Here is a 15,361-nt window from a genome sequence, read left to right on the forward strand (position 1 = left end):
GATACGGCCAAGACTTAAACCTGACCAAGTGCCTCCCACGAGAGGCTTCACGGGCCGTCTAGAGCATCATGGCCCATCTAGTGGGTTGTAATGATCCCCTGCCCGACAGGGCCTCACTAACACGGACATAACTTTTAACTCCGAGCTCAGTATTAGGCGAACTTGGTGACGTTGGAAAAATGACTCAGAGACATTTTATTTGATAGGTCATGGGCAACCTAATTAATTTTGTGTTGAAAGATATGATCGAATGAAGTTAACCCAAAACTCAAAACCTGATAAGCCCCATTCACGGACGATTTCACGGTCCGTGTGAAGCTCCATGGACCGTCTAGCCGTTTGTGGTCCTTCACAGTGACCTTGGGTGCAACCTCACTGTCTAGGTGACTAGTACAACCTAGGGACAGGCCAGGATGGTCTCACGATGCCCTTAACGGGCGGTGGACCACTAAACGGCCCGTCTAGGGTGCCTATGAAGGATACATGGTCCATTTGGGTTTGTGGACTTACCCGCTTGTCCTTTCTAGACCTTTCTCGAAGTCCGAGGTGTTACAGAGACGAGGACGTTTCAAGCAATACATGATGAAGGAACTTCAGATATAAAAGTCTTCAAAGCTATGCTAGCAATATCACAATGCTAATCTTTTCCATTAAGAAATTTATCACAAACCCGATTAGTCGTCTCTAAAATTTGCTGGTCACAAACCTATGGTTATAATATGACATTAGGACCATTTTAGTAGGGGGTCAAATAAGAAGCTCCTAATCCAAAGACAGGAAAAACACGAGCATAAGAAACAAAAAATGAGAAAAGGTCATACCATTTCACAGCCAATCCAGAAACATTTAGTTTAAAACCCTCTTTGCTTAACTCCTTTAGAAAATCAGAAATTGCCATATATATGTAGTATTTGTTACTGCCTGTCATCAGCAAAAATGGAGCCAAACTAAGTCAATTAAACCAGGAAATCATGAAACTAGAAACTACGTCGCCAAAAGGTGAAAAGAGTAGACAAAGCTCCACAAGATGATCCTTATCCAGGGAATACAACTCACTAAAACTGGAAGCCGTGCACAAATTCAGGTATAAGTCCATACACAGTGAGATCACTTTCTACCTAGAAAACAAAACCAATGTGAACAAATGCTTTCGATGTATTTGGCTTTTAGAATTTCACGAGAACAAAGAGTCATGAAATTATTAAATTATAGTGATCCGGAAAAGAAAACTAAGCTCAAGTTACAGGGATTTCCTCAGAGATTCCAATAGTGATGAAGTAACTATAACATCAGTTAGACCACCAACTCTCATGTTAGTTCGAACAGGTGCTCAGAATCCAATTAAAGGATTTTGCCGTCTCAGAATAAAGGAATGATAAGTTGTACCATATTGAATCACTTGACCTAAAAGTGTTTCATGAAATTAGTTGAGTTTGACAAATAACCTTTCTGAATTGTCTTCTCTAAACCAACAAAAGCTCCAGCACAGGTAAAAAGGATAGCTTTAGCTATCTGCAGATTATTGTATGGAAAAATATAAAGAGCAGTCAGCATCTAGAAAGAACAGCGAAGAGCTATTGAACAAGAAGCTCTTAGCCCCAACATAGGAACAACACAAGAAACAACAAATGGGAAAAGGTTAAACAATTTAAGAAGGAAAATGAAATATTTGGCAGGCCGATGTTGATTATGCAACAAGCTCTATAATATGAAAAAGACTACAACCATTTTAGTAGGGTCAATAAGAAGCTCCTAGGCCCAAGACAGGAACAACCCGACAACTTCACAGCCTTGGTAGATAATTGTTTCAAGGAATATAAACCAGTATTTGACTTGACTTCCCACTGCCAACATATAGTTTAGCTGAAGAAGTGTTGTTTCTTGTTTGTTGAATAGGTCTGTGTCTGCGTCTGACATCTGATTTTCCTTGGCCAAACATTCTTCCCTCGTAGAAATTGTTTTCCACCCCCAACTTAATCCAATTGATTCTAAAAAGTACTAAACTATATTACTATCCAAATAGCAAGTGGTAAGTATTTTTCTAACAAAACTGTTTGCCTGCATTTTTTTTAAAGAAAAATTAGATAAAAAGGTTTTAATTCAGTATACCTGAATAGTATCGCCAGGTGGAATCTTCCATGCTCTATTGTCAGGTACACTTACAATCTGAAAAAGAAATAAAGATTAACTCGGCAAGTGAGATTATTGATCTCCGGAAAATACTTCAAAAGAGAACACATTTGAAGTGAAGGAACTAGAACTATGAACTTAAAAAAATGTTTTACATGAGTAATAGTCAATAGGAATGAACAAAAGAAATAATTTGCAATAAATACCCACAGTTCCTTCAAGCATCTTAAGCAGCGCCTGTTGGACATCCTTCTCAGATAAATCTCTGCAAATGTTAAGGCTCTCAGCCTAAACAGGTGACTAATTATAAGGATGACTTCAAACTCGATTATTCATATCCATGTAGATAATAATTTTTGAACTTTTTGGCTAATTATCAACTTCCTCTATCTAGACAACCCCTTGCTGAGTTGCTTTGACATTTAAGTCAGCAGCCTGCAAACAAATATGAACACCAAAAGTTTATAATAGAATAACTAGCTGATAGTGCAAAAGTGAACCAGATTACAAAAGAGAAACCATGCTTGACAATACCTCAAACGTGGCTTCAGTCAAAATAATTTCTAGTATAGATCTTGAGCCTTGTGCACCAGTGCTTTTGGCAATGCCTTCCTCAACGTAGGCACTAAATAGATTCAGTATACCTAAATAGTATTGCCACGTGGATGTTTCCGTGCTCTTCGGGTACAGTTGCAATCTGAAGAAGAAATAAAGATAAACTCAACAAATGAGATTATTGATCTCAAATAATGCTTCAAAGAGAACAGTTTTGAAGTCAAGGAACTACAGAATTTAAATTTGTAAGCATATCTACAAGAGTAATAGGCAATTGGAATGAACAGATGAATATACTAGAAGTGAAACTATGCATCCCTGAATCCCTCAAAGAACCCCACAAAGCTGCAAAGCCCCTCTGGTACTCCATACCATAACCAAAGTAGTGTCCAAAACATCCATCAGATACTACTGTAAGAGCTGATCCTGTGAAGCCTCTGGGAGGAAAACAGGCGATCGGTGTATTTGAGGTGAGTTCTAAAATGTGCTGCTGCAGCTCTCTTTCTCCTAAATATCAGACAGCCTCACGGGACAGAGAAATGCACCATGAAATGGAACCTTATCCTAAATCTGATCTACCCACCTGAGCTGCCACCAATTAACTGATTTACAGCTCAAAAGAGAACATGCTAAATTACTTTTTTGAGTTACACAAGAGATAGTAATATAAGAACAAGAAAAATAGAAAGTCATGTAATTTCTCAAAAAGGGTGATTTACCGACAAAATAAATTGAACTTTGCGACGCCCAAACATGATTAGCTCAAATACTTCGAAACCCAGCTTGGCTGCAAGCACCAGTTTGCCTATGAGACCGAGAAGAAAGACCAAAAAATGGAACATTTCCCAAAATCTCATACACCTGCCCGAAGTGTTGTGCCAAGCAACAGTTCTTTACTTCGTCAAAGAGACATGTTTGATTGAACATTTATGGATGAACACCTCCAAATCCTCTTTGTGTACATAATGGAGCAACTGAGTACTAAGAACAAGAAAAGAGGAAGTGCATGTGCAATAAGAAGGGTTTTTCAGTGAGGGATGGGAAATAAACTCAACTCAAAAGTATTGAAACATGTCATGGCTGCAAGCATTAGTTAACCTTGAGAGACAGAAAAAACACCAATAAATAATACTTCTTCAAAAGTCTCACGAATCCCGATGTGATGCCATGCCAAGCAATAGTTTTTCAGCTCAAATGATTGCCCTTTTGAGTTATACCGGAAAGAGTACTAAAAATTGGAAAAATGGAAGGACGTGAGCAATTTCACCAAAAGGGTGATTTGGTAAGAGAAAAAAATGAACTTCGCGAACCCAAACACAATTAGCTCATAAGCATTGAAATCTGTCGTGCCAACAAGCATCAACTTGCCGTGTGAGATGGTGAAGAAACACCATAAAATGGAATTTAATTCCAAAATCTCATAGACCCACCTGAGGAGTGGTGTCAAGCATCATTTAATGGGCTCGAGAAAAAACAAGAATTATTGAAATTCCACGGAAGACAACCTCCACATCCTCATGGTTTATAAACGGAGCAGAGAGAATAATTTTTAAAAAAAAAAAAAAAGAGGAAGGTCATGTGTGATTTCACGAAAAGAGTGGTTTGGGGGAGCGGGGGAGGAAACTGAATTTTGCTAAGCCAAAACACAAACCAACTCAAATGCTTTAAAATCTGTCATGGCTGCAAGCATCAGTTATAGCCTTATGATACAAAGAAGACGCATCATGAAATGGAACTTTCTCCCAAAATCTCATGACCCACATGAGGTGTGATGCCACGCAACAGTATTTCAGCTCAAGAGAGATTAAATTGCCTTGTTTGAGTAATACAATAGAGTAATAAGAACAAGAAAGAAGATGGTTGCGTAGTTTCAAAAAAAGGATGATTTAGCGACAAAAATATTGAACTTTAAGACACCCAAACATGATTAGCTCAAAAGCTTTGACACCTAGAATGGCTGCGAGCATCGGCCTGTCATGTCTCAGTAAGCCTTAAGAGACGGAGAAGATGCACCATGAAATGAAACTTTCTCCTAAATCTAATATAGCCACCTGAGTTGCCATGCCAATCAACAGTTTTCAGCTCAAGAGAGAACATGCTAAATTGATTTTTCTTCAGTTATACAAGAGAGAGATATAAGAACAAAAAAAGTAGAAGGTTGTGTAGTTCAACAAAAAGGGTGATTTACCGACAAATGAATTGAATTTGCGATGCCCAAACATAATTAGCTCAAAAATTTTGATACCCAGCATGGCTGCAAGCATCAGTTTGCCTATGAGACAGAGAAGAAAGACCAAAAAATGGAACTTCTCAAAATATCTCATAGACCCACTTTAAGTATCGTGCCAAGCAACAATTCTTTATCCGGACAGGCAATATGTTTGATTGAACATCGACAGATGAAAACCTCTAAATCTTCAATGTATATAAAACGGAGCAGACTGAGTAGTAAGAACAATAAAAGAGGGAGTGCATGTGCAATATCACGAAAAGGGTGATTCAATGAGGGGTGGGAAAGGAACTGAACATTGTCAGGTCAAAACATGAATCAGCTCAAAAGCATAGAAGCTTTCATGGCTGTAAGCATCATTTAGCCACAACCTTCTAATACTGAGAATAAACACCATAAAATGAAACTTTCTCCAAAGTATCACAGACCGACATGAGATGTCATAACAAGCACAAGCTTTTCAGCTCAATAGAGAACATGTTTGATCGCCATTTTGAGTTATGCCGGAAAGAGTACTAAAAATAACAAAAATGGAAATTTTGAAGGAGACATTGGAAAGCACAGAGGTGATTCTTAGCAGAGACTCTTTCATAGAATGCAACACCCTCTTTGGCCTTTCAGATTATATATGCAAACAAAAAGATCAATCAAGAAATAGTACAGCTTTAGAAAGTAATGTGTGTAATTCAATATTTTATATTTGTTTGTCAGAAACTAGAAGTACTTCGACTACATTTGCTTCCTTCGAACTGATTGGTTGTAATAGCATCACGAACAATGACTGCAAAGAGAAATCCCAAGAAATTTCCTTTATCAGTAAACAACAGTCAACTCATGTATCAGGTAGTCTTATATGCAGATTACCTGTTGTACAATTATTTTGTCTACAATAATCAAGGTATAAACACTTGCTGTCATCTTGTAAAGAATGGCAAGAACAAAGGCCAATTTAGTAGTTTCATACATATCCTCATGGATACTGAAACTAGACGCAAAAGAATTGTACCTTTAAAACCTTACAATATCCATTTGGCCTCCCGTGAGTTTAACTACCAATTTCCAATAAAGAAACGTTAGAAATCTAAGAGCTTAGAGCCTCTCCTTTTCAATCAAAGCTTGCTGGGAAAGCATGCATATCATTTGAATGGTGTATTTTCAACGTCACGGGTGTAAAGCAAGCATTCAAAACCATAAGATAAAATGGCCAGACAAAAAGGAAACGCAACAGAAGATGAAAGAAACAGGCACATATTCTCTCCATAAGATTGGCTAGAAGTACCTACGCACCAAAATGTATGTCCCAACCATACTTCATTCTACACGCACCAAAATGTATGTCCCAACCATACTTCATTCTACATACATTAGTGAGCAACAAAAACTATATTTCATCTCTCTTTGTATGTATCTGAGTGTGTGTGCACCCCTCCGGCCATTCCGTATTTTTTTTCTAGACACGGTACAGGTAAAGGAAGTATTTTACAGGAAACGAAGTACCAGGAATGTGATATACATAAACATCTTGCAATAAAACCAAAATAAAATGTAAGCGTTAATGTTTTGTGTTGTGTACAGTCATACCAGTTCTCCCAATTACAAGTAAAACCACAAAATAATAAATAAAGAACATCTATAAAAAAAAAAAAATATTAGTGAGATATTAATGAACAAAACCGTCAAACAGCCCATTAGTTGAGTAATGCATGCAATCCCAAAAAAGGAACATTTCCCAAAATCTCATAGACCCGCCTGAAGTGCCGTGCCAAGCAACAGTTTCTTAGTTCGACATGAGATATGTTTGATTGAACATCAATAGATGAAAACCTCCAAATCATCATTGTGTATTAAACAAAGAAGAGTGAGTAATATTAACAAGAAAAGAGGAAGTGCATGTGTAATATCACGAAAAGGGTGGTCCGGTGAGAGATGGGAAAGAAACTCCACTCAAAACATGAATCAGCTCAAAAGCTTAGAAAAGCGTGACAGATGTTAGCTTCCACTGGATCAGATTTAAGTTCCTGCTTTAACCAAAACATGTAACTTCATGCTCGGAGTAAGGTTTAACTTTAATGAACATTGAAAAATTTAGAGAAATGGAATTTCTGGTAAATGGCAAGTTCCATAGACTGGTTTGTGAAATGAAAATCTAAACAAAGATCTTATCTTACCTGGTAAATGATCTTGAAGCTTGAGAATGATTATTGCAGATCCCCCAACACCAATTTAGAATTTGATCAGCATAGTTGAGTAGCAATTGCTATTTCAGGCATGAACTAAAAAAGAGTGGTAAAAGACTCAAAAATCAAAATCAATGTTACCTATCATAAAGAGTTTCAAAACTTCCCCACCAGACTCCAAACCAATGTTACCAACTATCAAAATGAATATACCAATTCTTGCTCAGAATCAAGATAGGTTCTTGTCCTGATTTTTCAAGATAGGACCTGATAATACAATAAAGTACAGACTCCATTACATTTCAATGAATTATTAGACAATCATTGCCTTCTCACGTTATTCTTCCAAACGAATTCACTCATCTTCAGCATGCTGAAGAAAATCACAATGACTATAATGCTCAATGAAGATAAATGCAAGAATCAAACAAAAAAATCATAAACCTTGACTATGTAAAAAGGGACGCACATTTATTTTGATATGGACCTAAGTTTCTGCACAAAAATATACTTTCACCAGACCATCACAAAGTGAAGAAGCATGATAAAGCACTCTATATATCAGTCTTTTTTTCTACAGTAATGTCACAAAATTGCAATATAAGAGAGGAAGACATTACTTGTTGAAGTATTAGTTATGCTGTTATAATAACGTAAAAACTGCTCTGTGGTAAATAATAATATGTGGATTATTACGCGATGAATAATAAATGAGTAATTCTTTCTCCTTATGCTCAGATTAAACCAGGCAAAAAGGAGAATTAAAGATTTCTTGAATTTCCTTTAATTCGTACCATGCCAATACATTCTTGAAAACTACTGTTTCTTTGAATTCCTTAAAAACATAATTTTCTTAAGAAGAATGCAGGCAAGATCTCGAGTGTATTCTCTCACTCTCTTTCTCTTTTAAGGGCTGTTGGTTTGTTTTTCAAAAATGGAGAATCATAGGCAAAACATAGAGAAAAGGGCAACCAACCTTGATAAGAAATACCATAGTCTCTGCTGCTTCATTCTTGCCTTTATAGACTGACCTAACACAAGGGAATTCACAAGACGTAAAGTGTCATTAGGCCAATTCTTTCTCCTAAGGCTCAAATTCGTTAAACTAGCCAAAAGAAGACAAAGCAACCGGCATGGCTGCAGACCTCAGTTGCAAAATGGAGATGCCTTACAGGGTTGCCTCGCAAAGATAAGGGTAGCTCCAATGCCCGACCCAAGTATTGGCCGCAAAAGTTACCCTTGAAGCTTATAAATCTGGAATGGCTGCAAGCATTAGTTGCCCTTGTGGGACAGAGAAAAAATACCATGAAACGGAACTTTCTCCAAAATCTCACACACCCACATGAGATGCCATGCGAAGTAATAGTTTTTCAGCTCAAGCGAGAAAATGTTTGATTGCAGTTTTAGTTATACCGGAGAGGGTACTAAAAGATAAAAATGGAAGGTGATGTGTAGTTTCACCAAAAGGGTGGTTTAATGAAAAAAAAAACTTCATGAAGCAAAAATACAATAAGCTCAAAAGCATTGAAATCCGTCGAGGCTTCAAGCATTAGTTAGCCGAATGAGATGGTGAAGAAACACCATGAAATAGAAATTTAATTCTAAAATCTCGTAGTTCTATCTGAGATGCAGTGCCAAGCAACAGTTCAATCAGCTCGAGAGAAAATAAGTTTTATTGAACTTCCACAAAAGGCAAAACTTCCACATCCTCGTAGTTTATAAACAGAGCAGACAGTAATACGAATAAGAAAAGATGAAGATCTATTCAACCTCATATGTCATCATCACAGCCTTATGCTATAATTAAAAGCTAGCATTGGTAGATAGACCTTACCCCGATCCTTAGTGGGGGGGGGGGGGGACTCAAGAAGTTGTCCAACAAGAAGTACAAATCCAGGTGATCCTTCAAAGAAGGTACAACTTCAGATGATTCTTCAAATGAAGGTACAACTTCAGATGATCCTTCAAAAGAAAGTGCAACGTCAGATGATCCTTCAAAAGAAAGTTAACATCAGATGATCCTTCAAAAGAAAGAAACTGCACATCAAAGTGCATCAGATCAATGTCAAAGAAAGTAATACTTACCATTGTCATCCACCTTACCACAGCAGGTCCAATTCCTCATTCTCTTACAAGTCACAATTTCAACTTTTAAGAAACAATAAAAAAATCAAGACCATGTGAAGGAAAATGACCACTGATGGCATTTACGTAAGTATGTCCAATTGAGTGTCTACATCCAAAGTACTACAAATCACAACTTTTCTTACGTTAAACTACATAAATTTTTTTGCAATTGTGCTAGTGGGGCCTTCAAGAACAAAATATGGAGATACACTACGAATGAAAAGCATTAAAACAGCTAATCAGAAGGGTGTGGGTTCAATATCTCCCACATTAATCATGGAAAAGATATTGCAAATTATGCATAGTAAAGGTGTAAATTTGACCCTTTACCCTTTTTTTTCTTTAGCAAATTGAGGCTCAGATTTGTATTATGAGAAGGCCAAAGAGAAGCCAACCACGCCGTGGCTGCAATACATGATTGCATGTGTGAGTTCTGCGTCTCAATTACAGGCCATACCGGATTGCCGCACCAAGATACGGGTTGGGTAATCTCATTGCCCGAATTTAGTTAACCCAGAAATCATCACTGCCTCTTTAATAATTTTCATAGTCATGTTGTTGTAGTATAGTTGTCTGTCGCCATATGAGCATACGTCCAAGGGTGCAAAAATGCAAAGAAACCCAGAAACTCAAGTGCACTCTCTCTGTCCCTCTTTTTTTAGGGTTTTTGGTTTGTTTTAAAAAATGGAGAATCGCAGGCGAAGCATAGAGAGAGAGGGGCAACCAACCTTGATAGTAATATCATGCTCTCTGCTGCCTCATTCTTGCCTTTTTAGGCTAACCTAACGAAAGGGAATTCACAAAACTTCAAGCGTCATTCGGCCGATTCTTTCTAAGGCAAAAAGGAGACAAAGAAACCCCCATGAAAGCAGACCTCGGTTTCCCAACGGAGATGCCTTACTGGGTTGCCTCGCCAAGATAAGGGTAGACCTCAGGCTCAAGAAAATCAGTCCAGAATATAAATGACTTCCAAAAATTTATAACTGAATAAAGACAGCACTGAGCTAAAAGCTTACATTATTCAAGTTGATTGCTTGTATTGCTTGCAAAGAGCATTTTTGGGTTCTGTGAGAGCAAAAATAAGGATCCACAATTAAAAGGAAAAAAATGAAGTAAGAAACAATATGAAATGTGAAAAGCAAAGAGAACATAAACTTCAAATATTCTGTTTCATCTTCAAGCGACCTACATCTTTCTTTTCCTTTTCCTGGTAGTCCAAAAATCATAAACAAATAAGCTCACAGTATGAGATGGAGAAGCAACACCATGAAATAAAAATTTAATTCCAAGATCTCATAGACCCCCCTGAGGTGCCGTGCCAAGCAACAGTTTCATCAGCTCGAGAGAAAACAAGTTCAATTGAACTTCCAGGGAAGACAAAACCTCCACATCCTCATGGTATACAAACTGAGCAGAAAGGGTAATAAGAATAAGAAAAGAGGAAAGGCATGTGCAATTTCACAAAAAGGGTGGTTTGGGGTGGGGTGAAAGGAAAATGAACTTTGCCAAGCCAAAACACGAATCAACTGAAAAGCTTTGAAATCTTTCATAGTTGAACTTGCCAGCAACAGTTAGCTTTATGAGACAGAGAAGATGCACCATGAAATGAAACTTTCTCCTAAATCTCATATACCCACCTGAGGTGGCATGCCAAGCATCAAATTTTAGCTCAAAAGAGAACATGTTAAACAAGAGAGAGTAATAAGAACAAGAAATGTAGAAGGCCGTGCAGCTACACCAAAAGGTTGACTTGCCGACAAAAAGATTGAACTTTGAGACGTCCAAACACGATTAGCTCAAAAGCTTCGAAACCCAACATGGCTGCCAGCATCAGTTTTTCTATGAGACACCGAAGAAAGAACCAAAAAATGGAATCATATCCCAAAATCTAACAGACCCACTGGAAGTGTTGTGCCAAGCAACAGTTCTTTAGCGCGACAAGCAACATGTTTGATTGAATACAATGGATGAAAATCTCCAAATCTCATTATGTATAGAGCGGAGCAGAGTGGGTACTAAGAATAAGAAAAGAGGGAGTGCAAGTGGTTAGGTGATGGGTGGGAAAGAAACATGAATCAGCTCAAAAGTTTAGAAACCTGTCATGGCTGCAAAAGCATTAGTTAACCTTGTGAGACAGAGAAAAGTACAAAATGATATGGAACTTTCCCCATAATCACACAAACCCACATGAGATGCCAAGCCAAGCAACAGTCATTCAGCTCAAGAGAGAACATGTTTGAATGATTGCCATTTTGAGTAATACGGGGAGAGTAATAAAATAAATGGAAGGTCATGCATAATATAACCAGAAGGGAGGTTGGTGAGAGAAAAAAACTGAACATGCAAAGCCAGAACACGGTTAGAACAAAAACATTGAAATCTGTCGTGGCTACAAGCATTGGCTAGTCAAGTGAGATGAAGAATAAACACCATGAAATAGAAATTTAATTCCAAAATCTCATAGACCCACCTGAGGTGTCGTACCTACTACCATGCAACAGTTTAATCACCTTGAGAGAAAACAAGTTTGATTGAAATTCCACAAAAGAAAAAAACCTCCACTTCCTCATGGTTTATTAACAGAGGAGAAAGAGTTATAAGAATAACAAAAAAAGGAGGTCATGTCTAATTTCACGGAAAGGGTGATTTGAGGAAGTGCCAAGCCGAAAAACAAATCAACTCAAAAACATTGAAATCTGTCTTGGCTGCAAGCATCAGTAAGCCTTATAAGACGGAGAAGATGCACCATGAAATGGAACTTACTCCTAAATCTCATATACCCACCTGAGGTGCCATGCCAAGCAACAGTTTTTCTGCTCAAGAGAGAACTTGTTAAATTGCTTTTTCTGAATTTTACATGAGTGAGTAATAAGAACTAGAAAAGCAAAAGGTTATGTAGTTTCACCAAAAGGATGATATAGTGACAAAACAATTGAACTTTGCAATGCCCGGACATGATTATCTCAAAAGCTTCGAAACCCAGCATGGCAGCAAACACCAGTCTGCCTAGGAGACAGAGAAGAAAGACCAATAAGTGGAACATTTCCCAAAATCTCATAGACCCGCCTGAAGTGCCGTGCCAAGCAAAAGTTCTTTAGTTTGACATGAGACATGTTTGATTCATCGATGGATGAAACCTCCAAATACTCATTGTATATAAAACGGAGCAGAGTGAGTACAAAGAACAAGAGAAGAGAAAGTGCATGTGTAATATCACAAAGAGGGTGGTACGATGAGGGATGGGTAAGAAACTCAACCCAAAACACGAACCAGCTCAAAAACTTAGAAACATGTCATGGCTGCAAGCATTAATTACCCTTAAGAGACAGAGAAAAACCACCAAGAATTGGTACTTCTTCAAAAATCTCAGAGACCCACATGAGATGCCATGCCAAAAAACAGTTTTTCAGCTCAAGAGAGAACAGGTTTGATTGCCCTATTTGAGTTATACTGGAAATAGCACTAAAAATAAGAAAAATGGAAGGTCGTGTGTGATTTCACCAAAATGGTGGTTTGGTGAAAGAAAAAAAAATTGAACTCTACAAAGCCAAAACATGATAAGCTCAAAAGAATTGAAATTTGTCGTGGCTACAAGCATCAATCAGTCGTGTGAGATGGAGAAGAAACACCATGAGATGGAAATTTAATTCCAATCTTATAAACCCACCTGAAGAGCAAGAAGAATTATTGAACTTCCACAAAAAGACAACCTCCACATCCTCATGGTTTAATAAACGGAGCAGTGAGAGTAATAAAAAAAAAAGAAGAGGAAGGTCATGTTTAATTTCACGAAAAGGGTGGTTTGGGGAGGGTGGGAAGGAAACTGAATTTTTCTAAGACGAAACACGAAACAACTCAAAAGCTTTGGAATCTGTCCGTGGCTGCAAGCATCAGTTAGTCTTATGATACAGAGAAGATGCACCATGAAATGGAACTTTCTCCTAATTCTCATATACTCACCTGAGGTGCCATGCCAAGCAACAGTATTTCAGCTCAAGAGAGATTTAAATTGTCTTGTTTGAGTTATACAAGAGAGAGTAATAAGAACAAGAAAGAAGATGGCCGTGTAGTTTCATAAAAAGGATGATTTAGCGACAAAAATATTGAATTTGCAACAACCAAACATGATTAGCTCAAAAGCTTTGACACCCAGAATGACTGCGAGCATCGGTCTGTCATGCCTGCAAGCATCAGTAAGCCTTGTGAGACAGAGAAAATGCACCATGAAATGGAACTTTCTCCTAAATCTCATATACCCACCTGAGCTGCCATGCCAATCAACAGTTTTTCAGCTCAAAGAGAACATGCTAAATTGCTTTTTTTGAGTTATACAAGAGAGAGTAATAAAAGAACAAGAAAAGTAGAAGGTCGTGTAGTTTCACAAAAGGGTGATTTACCAACAAAAAAATTGAACTTTGGGACGCCCAAACATGATAGCTCAAAAGCTTTGAAACCCATCATGGCTGCAAGCATCAGTTTGCCTATGAGACAGAAAAGGAAGACCAAAAAATGAAATTTCTCGAAAAATCTCATAAACCCAAAACATGAAGTGCCATGCCAAATTAACAGTTCTTTAGCTGGACAAGCAACATGTTTGATTGAACATCGACAGATGAAAACCTCTAAATCTTCATTGTGTATAAAACCGAGTAGAGTGAGTATAAAGAATAACAAAAGAGGGAGTGCATGAGTAATATCATGAAAAGGGTCGTTTAGTAAGGGGTGGGGAAGGAACTGATACCACCTTAACATAGCAGGTCCCAATGCCTATAGCAACAGATACCTAGCGGGTGGAGAATGGAAAGTGGAAACTGGGTTAAAGTTCAAACTAGGAGTACACTACTTATAAGAACAACAAACACAAGAACAGCCCTATAAGGAAGCAGCAAACAAAGGAACATGAGAATTCGTTGAAGTGCCTCACTGGTCAATGCCTTTTGTGCGAGCAACACACAAATTCACAGGTGCAATTAGTCTAAACATTTAAAAGTTCTCAGCAGCTCACCTCTACTGATCCTCAAAACATTTACAAAATAAAAAAAGATGAACCAAATAATTCCCTATTTCTTAGGTAGCACACTTTTCCATTTTTAAGAAACAATCAAAGTCTAAGACACTAACAGAAGTGTCTTCATTTAAAATAATACAAATCACAATTTCTTACTATTGAACTACTTAATTTTATTTTTTAGAGTTGTTCGAGTGGGGCCTTCAAGAACAACTACACATCTTTGTAAAAATCATAAAGAACATTGAAATTTAGAAAGGGTAAATTAGTGCACCTTGGTCGCACCAGCCTTGAGGTGCTGTTGAAAACCAACTCCTCAAGAACCTTACACAAGACCCCTCAAAAACCCAGCAACTCCCACGCATACCATCAAGTTCCTTAAATAAGCATTCAAGAATTACAATGTAAATACGCAGGCAAGAATTTCAAGAGCATTACCTCCCATTCTTGCATAGGGTTTGGATCGTCAATGTGACAGTTAAGAGCAGCAATCCGCTATGCGCCGGTAGCGTATGAAGTTGTACAATGCGCGTCAGTAGCGTAATTTGTAATCAGAAGTAGCGTGTGAAGATAGGCGGTGTCATTTTATAGCTTTCAAAAGGAACACTTTTCACAAATACACGGAAAAAAGTAATTTAGAATATAGTTTTAGTGCAGATTCGAGAAGGTAATAAATTCTTTTAATTTTACTCATAATATAATATATATATATATATTATTATATAAGAGACATTATTATTATTATATAAGAGACCGTTAATGTTAAAGTTTGTATCGACGTGTGTATTTTAATGTCTTTTTTCAAAAAAAAAAATTGTTCTGTTTTAATTTAATTAGTACATGATCTTTCGAAATAATAAAATTATTTTTAGCTAAGACTTTTAGAATTGACTTATCTGCTTCAGCATGTGTTTCGGAAAAAAATTCAAAATTTTCTTTCTTTTATTCTACTTTAATTTAATTAGTCTATAATTTTTTTGAAAAATATAGAATTCTTTTTAGCTCAGATTTTTAGGATGTGTCCGGAAAAAAATAAAATTTTATTTCTTTTGTTCTATTTTAATTTAGTTAGTGTATAACTTTTTCGTAATTATGAAATCATTTTTAGCTATGACTTTTAAAATCGACGTGCCT

General features: G+C 37.2%; 1 protein-coding gene across 6 annotated transcripts in view; it reads right to left on the reverse strand.

The window, feature by feature from the left end:
- The window catches only part of LOC101262381 (uncharacterized), a 51,044-nt gene extending 36,201 nt beyond the window's left edge, over positions 1–14,843 (reverse strand). The window contains exons 1-5 of one of the 6 annotated variants that reach the window (XR_011214812.1): positions 3,405–14,842; positions 2,665–2,827; positions 2,341–2,565; positions 2,110–2,166; positions 822–921 (exon numbers count right to left, since the gene is read on the reverse strand). The gene's annotated coding sequence lies outside the window, so the exon portion shown is untranslated. The other 5 variants (XM_069293841.1, XR_002026895.3, XR_002026890.3 and 2 more) reach the window with 5 other exon arrangements.
- Positions 14,844–15,361: the final 518 nt, after the last annotated feature.

This window comes from Solanum lycopersicum, chromosome 2, assembly GCF_036512215.1.
Source record: "Solanum lycopersicum chromosome 2, SLM_r2.1".
Lineage (NCBI taxonomy): Eukaryota > Viridiplantae > Streptophyta > Magnoliopsida > Solanales > Solanaceae > Solanum > Solanum lycopersicum.